Genomic DNA, 7755 nt, shown 5'->3' on the forward strand with positions numbered 1-7755 from the left:
ATATTATTGTTATCGTTTTAAACATTGTAAACTCCCCCTAAAAAGTCCAGGGAGGTATCCAGTCAGGTCAGCTATTTGTATTGATCAGGGCTGTTGCCCTGTTGTAAAAGCTGTCCTTGAGTCTATTTGTTCGGGACCTCAGCAGCCTGAACCTCCTGCCAGACGGCAGCAGCTTAAACACCCGGTGTCCTGGGTGTGTGCAGGTGAATGTAACGCTACGGAGAAACTACAGCGAGAGTAAACCTGCTAACTTTGGTGTTTTTTCAAGTATCGGGTAATTTTATATGTGACTTTTTCTATCAGGTGAACAAAGTGTGCATGCATATTCACGCTAAAGATAAATGCAGAGAAAGCGCAGAGTCTCTGCTTTCAGAAACAATTGGATTAGTTTCAATTGAGCGAACGGTTCAAAAGTTACAGTGATTTAAAAACGTTGCAAAAACCTGTTGGATTGTGAGTTTCAGGCATTAAATGCAATTCTACATCCGGACACTAGAGGGCGCAGAGCGCGATGGTGGTACCGAGCAGTGTTTTGGGGCGCAGAAGAAGAATTTCACAGAAAGAACTTCCTGTTGTGAAGCCAGCACAGCATGTGTGTCGTTTGTGTTCACGGTTTACAGAAGATTATTGTGTTTTCGTCTACTTGTTATCCAGGCTGACAGCAGCTTCACTGCCTCAGGTTAGTAAACATTACAATGAATGTGCACGGCGCACCTCACAGTACAGGCTGTTGTTCGGTCATTCGCACATCAGGATGCGGGTCATTGTGTGTACACTGTGGCTTTAGGCTGCAGGTTGATGGATGCTAATGCTAGCGACTTGGCTAATGCAGAATACAGTGGAGCCCCGACTTACGAAAAGTTCAAGTTACGAAGGCACTGAACGGCAATACTTCTGCCCGTGTTACGGCAAAATGCCCGCGTAACGAAATCCGCTGGCTCTGATTGGCTGAGCCTTCAATGCCACAGTGCCTTCCAAATCATGTGACAACCCCTTGGCTTCCGTACTTGCTGTCACTACCCGATCCGTACCGGAAACCCGATCGGTACCCCGCATGCGCAAATCTTACGTCACTTCCTCTCTTTGCCAACATTGCGACATTCAATATATTTGAATGATACGGTTAGCGCCCAGTTAGCTCCTAGCATTTCTCAGCAGCTCTGCCTCCTTTTCGACTACCAGGACATTTAAACAATGAATAATCCGTATCCGCAACAAATTTTTGCTTTTCTCCTAAACAGAAGGCGTTCCCCGATTGAACAACAGCGCCGTAAAATAAGAAGAATGGTGCCTAATGACAGTTAATAATACAGACTTTATAATATGTCACGTGAAGATTCAGCAGCCAGATGAAGTGTTTACTGGCAATTGACAGTGATAGCAGACATTATCATCACTTTTCCAACAATCCTCTCCACACAGACAAGCATAAACACACTCGATTATCACTAAATCAAATTTAACACACGTTTGTAATGACGCTAATTCAGTTTACAATAGGGTTCATTCGCTCAGTCAGCAGGTGGCGGTATCCTCGTACACTGGGGAGTACACTGCCATTAAAGGAACAGAAGAAGAAGAAAACCCCTGCACATGCGCGGTACGGATCGGGTAGAACCGATTTGTACGGTCTGACTTTGCACATGCGCAGTAAGGATCGGGAGTCCCGATCCGTCACTATCTTTTAATTTTTTTATTTTTGTCTACATTATATTAAATGTTTCATTAGCGGAAACATGTTAAGAGATACTTGTTATTCTTAACATCTTAACAGATACTCTGACCTGTAACTATCGTAAAATGCTTCGACCGGAAGTAGACACCTTTCGCGCATGCGGGGTACCGATCGGGTTTCCGGTACGGATCGGGTAGTGACACCTGCGCTTCGCTGTTCCACTTGAACCACGCAGCTAGCAAAATGAAGCGTAAAGTAGGGCTGGGTATCGTCACTGATTTCTAGAATCGATTCAATTCCGATTCACAAGGTCCCGAATCGATTCGATTTAGTTCGATTCGATTTAAATCTGGGAAATTTTGACAGTCAGAAATATAATTCAGATCAGTACATTTACATATTTTTGTATCAATAAAAAGGAAGCTGACACACGCAAGACTTTATCACAGGTGTGAGCGTCACAGCAGAGGCCTTTGTGTCAAAGTAGCTGAGGATAAAACACAGAAAAACATGAAGGTGATTTTCCTGTTCTGGGATTTTATTAAAATATTCTGCAGTACATCAAAAACGAAAGAAAACCATTAATCAACATATGAACATTACCTCTGACGTTACAGCGGTTTTATTAGAGACACGGTTAAGCGTTTTGCATTTTGAATAATGTTAAAAAGTTTAAATTTGTTCAGTATTGAACGGCAGAAATTAGGTTTTCTTTTCGGAAGAATGTAAAAGGGAAAAAAACAGCGGCCGACAGCCTGTAAGCAACAGTAGACTTGTGCGTAACAAGCAAGCGAATAATGAAGAAAGGGAAACTGTTCCTGAAGTATAGAGAGAGAGAGAGCTAGCTGCGCATCGCGATGGAAGCAAAACAGTAAAAGTGAATTCATGACGATGTTTATGTGAAGCGTTTGGATCTTCTTTTGCTGCTGGTTCGGTCAATATTGTTTGGAGAGACATCAAACTAACAGCTTTAGAATCAGCGCATAAAGGGCGTGAACACAAAGCGCCGACCCGCCGACAGATCAGAATCAGCGAGCTGTCGGCTTTCAGCCCCGACTGTGAGAAAGGCGCCATCTAACTGATTCTGATCCGCGGGTCGCGCTGTGTGTTTAAGTCTATGTGCAGAGTCCCTGTACCTGCCCTCATTTACTGTCTTAACTGTTTGGTGGTTCTTGAAATTTTGTGAGATGTCACCTGAGATTCTGGCATTTCGGGCAAAATAAATTTATATTAAAAATCGATTCAGGATTTTAATGAATCGATTTTACGTTATCCAAGCCAGAATCGATTTTAATCGATGAATCGATTATAAAAACCCAGCCCTAGCGTAAAGTACTGTCGATGAAAACAAAGAGAGAAATTATTGATAAATATGAGCGAGGTGGGAAACTTTGTGCTATTGCACGCGAGTATGGCCGAAATCCTTCGACCATAGGAACAATTCTAAAACAAAAAGAAGTCATCAAAGCAGGTAAACCTTCAAAGGGCACCACCATCATGTCCAAAAGGAGGACCCCCATACACGATGAGATGGAAAGGCTTCTCCTTGTTTGGATTAAAGACAAGGGAGAGACTGGCAATACCCCCACAGAGACTGTCATTTGCGAGAAGGCGTCCTCAATTTATAATGATTTAGTAAGTAAGGCAGCTTCCGATGAGCAGCCAACGGCATCGACGTCCTCGCAGGAGGCACCCCTAACCTCCCCAGAGTTCAGGGCATCGCATGGGTGGTTTTATTGGTTCAAGAAGAGGACTGGCAACCACTCCGTTGTGCGTCACGGCGAGGCAGCAAGTTCTGATCACAAGGCTGCCGAAGAATTTGTTAAAAAATTTGAGGAACTTATAAATCAAGAAGGCTACATCCCCCAGCAGGTATTCAACTGTGACGAGACTGGCCTCTTCTGGAAAAAGATGCCGCAGCGTACGTACATCACCGCGGAGGAAATAAAGATGCCAGGCCACAAGCCCATGAAGGACCGTCTCCACCCTCGCCCTGTGTGCTAATGCCAGTGGGACTGTAAGGTCAAGCCACTCCTAGTGTACCACTCAGAAAATCCGCGTGCCTTCAAGAAACACAAAAACTTTAAAGGAGAGGCTCGAGGTTATGTGGAGGTCCAACCCCAAGGCCTGGGTGACCCGACAGTTCTTTGTCGAATGGGTCAACTTGGTCTTTGGCCCTGCTGTCAAGAAGTTCCTCGAGGAGAACGAGCTCCCCATGAAGTGCCCTCTGATCATCGATAACGCCCCCGCCCACCCCTCTGGCCTCGAGGACGATATCCTGGAGGAGTTCTCGTTCATCAAGGTTCTCTTCCTCCCTCCCAACACGACCCCTCTCCTCCAGCCCATGGACCAGCAAGTGACCTCTAATTTAAAGAGACTGTACACGAAACACATGTTCAAACGGTGTTCGGACATAACAGAGAGTACGCAGCTCAGCCTCAGGGAGTTTTGGAAAAATCATTTCGACATCGCTGCATGCCTCAAGTTGATTTCTTTGGCATGGCGGGAGGTGAGTCGTCGAACGCTAAATTCTGCTTGGAGGAAGCTGTGGTCTGATGCTGTTGCCCCTCGAGATTTTGAAGGCTTTGAGGGGGAACCTCAACCTGAAGTCAAGGTTGAGGAGATCGTAAATCTCGGCACCGCCCTGGGACTGCAGGTTGACGAGGAGGATATAAACGACCTTGTGCATGAACATCGAGAGGAGCTGTCAACGGCAGAGCTGCAAGAGTTGGAGGCGATGCTGCACTCATCAGTACAGCAACAATTCAGCGAGGAGGAGGCCGTCATACCATCGGCCGATATCAAGGACAATCACCCTGAAAAGAACTTTACCGCTCATGCTATAGAGCATTTTGTTGACATCTCCCACTTCAGATCCATTTTGAAAAGTAGACAGAGACAGACGTCGTTGGATAGATTTTTCACAAAGAGGCCAGCAACAAGTCAACCTTCAGGTGAAAGTGTGCCTGCATGCAGCATATGTATGCATGCATACAGCTGACACATATATACACTTATTCCTCTAATTTTGAGTTATTGGTAATGTTTTTACCCAAATGCGATACTTCTTAAAATACAAGCAGACATTACAAAGAAAGCTGAAGTGTTACTAATTGTGTAAAAATGTCTGAATTGTTTTTTGTTACCTTTCTTTTTTACTTGTAGTGTTTTAGATGTCAGGGCTGTTGGTGGATTAAAACTTTTTGTTAATAAAAATAATGTTCTCTCTGGTCTTTAATGTGCACTTCAGTGTCTGTTGCACTACCTCCTGATGTTTAAAGCCTGATTAATCTTTGAATTAAAAAATCAACAACTTTACACCTTAATGTTATGCCAGTTTCCCCCGTGGTGGTGCTGTATGTATGCATGCATACGTATGCTTTCTTCAGCCTCCACCACCTCCGCCACCAAGAACTTCGTCTCCAGCCAGCATCTTCTCACTCAAAAGGCGCGATGGCTGCTTCGATTTACGAAAAACCGTCGGGAACAGATTAATTTCGTAAGTCGGGGTTCCACTGCAGTGTGTTGCTGTGACATTTGTGAGGTTCCCTCAGACACACTCCGCCAGTCTTGTTGCTGTTAACAACAAAATATTAAAAAATCCACCATCTGTTCCACCGTCACCAGTTAATCTGGAACACCGGGTGATTTAACGCTACTTCGTGTTCATACTTGGAAGTATTAGCATGTTATTGACTTGGATACTATATTGTTTTAAGCCTTTGTGAATGTTTGTTCATTTTAAAGTGAAAACGCCATCTGCTTTTGGCACAAAACTATCGAATTTGCAGCTTCGGTTAAGTGGGATGGTTTGTCAGACATCACTGTAACATCATCCTACAGTAGGACCGTTTGTCAAACAGTGGTTACATGATGTCTGGAGACTTTCTGGTTCAGTTTTGTTTGTTTAGCAACTTCTGCTCATTTACGTAACTGCTGTTTTAGTCATGGCTTGTTTTCTTTGCGTTTGCTGGTTGTAGAAATGGTTTCTATGAAGCGTTTCTTTTAGCTGAACGAACTGCTCGTGTGCGTGCATGTTTTATACATGTGCTAAAGTTAAATGTCTTTGTGCAGAACATTGTGTGCTTTGGAGAAACAGCAGAGGATCAACAAAGGTTCAGTTTTAAAGTAGGTACTGCTCTGTGTCCAGTGTAGCGACATAGCTAGCTTTGCATCATACCGAGACACGCTACTGGTGCTATAAAGTGATGTGCAGAGTTTGTCTCTCTCTTTGTATTTGCAGTCCAAACAACATGGAGAAAAACATTGTGTACTGCCTGCTGTGCAACAAGCCCCAGCTGTTCATTTGGAATCACCTGAGCGGAGTGTGCCTGAAACACGGCACAGCACAGGAGAGGGAGCAAGAAGCTTCCAGAGCTAAAGCCTCCCAGAAGCTGTTTTCCAGGGAAGGTCGACTCTGGAGCTTCTCGGAGCTGCAGGAGTTTTGCAAGGACGCAACATCTTGCACCAAACTCTGCAGTCGTCTTCAGAGTCGTGGCTTTATCATCACAGACACTCCCCAAACCTGCCCAACACAGAGGTCTGATGAGCTTGTTGCCACTCTGGCCAGTCCAGCTGTGGCTCCGGTTGACTCGGTCCATCCCTGATGGAGTCTCCCATAAATCCTTTGGCTGGACATTTGACTTGTCTTTATTTTTCCTTTGTTTGATGCTTTGCTTGGCTTTTGTTGTGTCTGACCTTTTCTGATTAAAAGGAAATTGAGCTCACAGTACACCATGTTGCCTCAGCTGATGCAGTCCTCTTTGCAATAATGTTTATTTCCAAAGGAATTTCTAGAAATTCAGAACAGTAAAATTCACAGAATGAATTAGAAGATAACTCTTATGTAGTTAAACTAAAATCCTCTGTGGGGGTTAGTATATAAACTCTTAACACCTAGTTAGCATGAATAAGTGTTGAATGATCAACTCCAGACAGATTTGGTATTCAACACTAAGTCAGAGTTAACGTTCCAACTCTCCAATAAGAGTTAAATTAACTTATAAAGAGACTTTAAAAGAGCTGAAATCAAACCTGACAGTCTTCATTTGGACATGTTGGATTTGCTGTGTGGTAAGGCACCTGGGCCAGATGGCTTTCTGACTTTACAAAACCTTCCCAGAAGAAAGAATAATTCCACTTTTTAACATGTATGTAGAGGCATATCACACGGAGGCTCTCCACCCACTGTGAGACAGGCAGTGAGTACTGAGAAACCTGCTAAACCTGCAGAACACTCATCATTTAGAGTCTGACGGGGGTTGACACTAAAATACTTTAAATGTTTAGCATGAAGATCAGAGCCTTGGATCCCACATTTGATTCGCTTTGTACCAAAGCATCAAGGGTTTCACAATATAAGAAGGGTTCTCATATAATTCATGAGAGATGTGATGCTAACGATGCAGCTTTATTATCACTGGACGCTCGTCAGGCCTCGGACAGAATAGACTGGTCAGATTTATTTAACCTTCTCCCAAGATATGGATTTGGAAATCATTTTCTCAGATGGGTTCAACTTAACCCGTCACATTGGAGTGTTCCACTCATCAGGGGTGCCCGTTATCTCCAATGCTATTCATTCTGACTATGGAACCTCTGGTGATGACACTTACAATGAGAGCTGTACTATTTGGTTTCCAGTTAGGAGATCGACAGCAGAGATTGGCCCTAGGCCCTAGACTGGCTGTCTGTTAGCCAAGTTGCAAAATTAATGCTACAAATGGAGCTATTTAGACGATTTTCTGGCTATAAATGATTCAAAATCCTCCTCCGTCCTATTCCTGAACAAGGATGAAAGGTTATGCAAAGTTTTTATATTGAGTCACTTCCTCTGCCTCCTCCAAAAGAATCCTTTCAGAAGTTAAACGATATCTTTAATTGGTTAATTTGGAATAACAAAGGTCCTAGATGAAGACTTGGCTTGTTGTACCTGCCATATGAAAGAGGGGGTTACAATTCTCTGATCTTAAACTGTATCACTGGTCTGCACAGGTGCGCTCAGCCACGCTCTATTTTTCCACTGAGACACCTGCAGCCTGGATAAAAAGTGAACAAAAAACAGTGACAAACCTTCAGTT

General features: G+C 43.8%; 1 long non-coding RNA gene across 1 annotated transcript; it reads left to right on the top strand.

Annotated features, from left to right (window-relative positions):
* Nucleotides 1-546: 546 nt before the first annotated feature.
* On the top strand, nucleotides 547-6404 carry LOC309703713. The gene is made up of 3 exons (XR_014275976.1): nucleotides 547-679; nucleotides 5750-5803; nucleotides 5919-6404. It is a non-coding gene; the product is annotated as an uncharacterized lncRNA (long non-coding RNA).
* The last annotated feature ends 1351 nt before the right edge of the window (nucleotides 6405-7755 follow it).

Source organism: Aulonocara stuartgranti (genome assembly GCF_965226115.1).
Source record: "Aulonocara stuartgranti genome assembly, chromosome: 3".
In the NCBI taxonomy this organism is placed as follows: Eukaryota; Metazoa; Chordata; class Actinopteri; order Cichliformes; family Cichlidae; genus Aulonocara; species Aulonocara stuartgranti.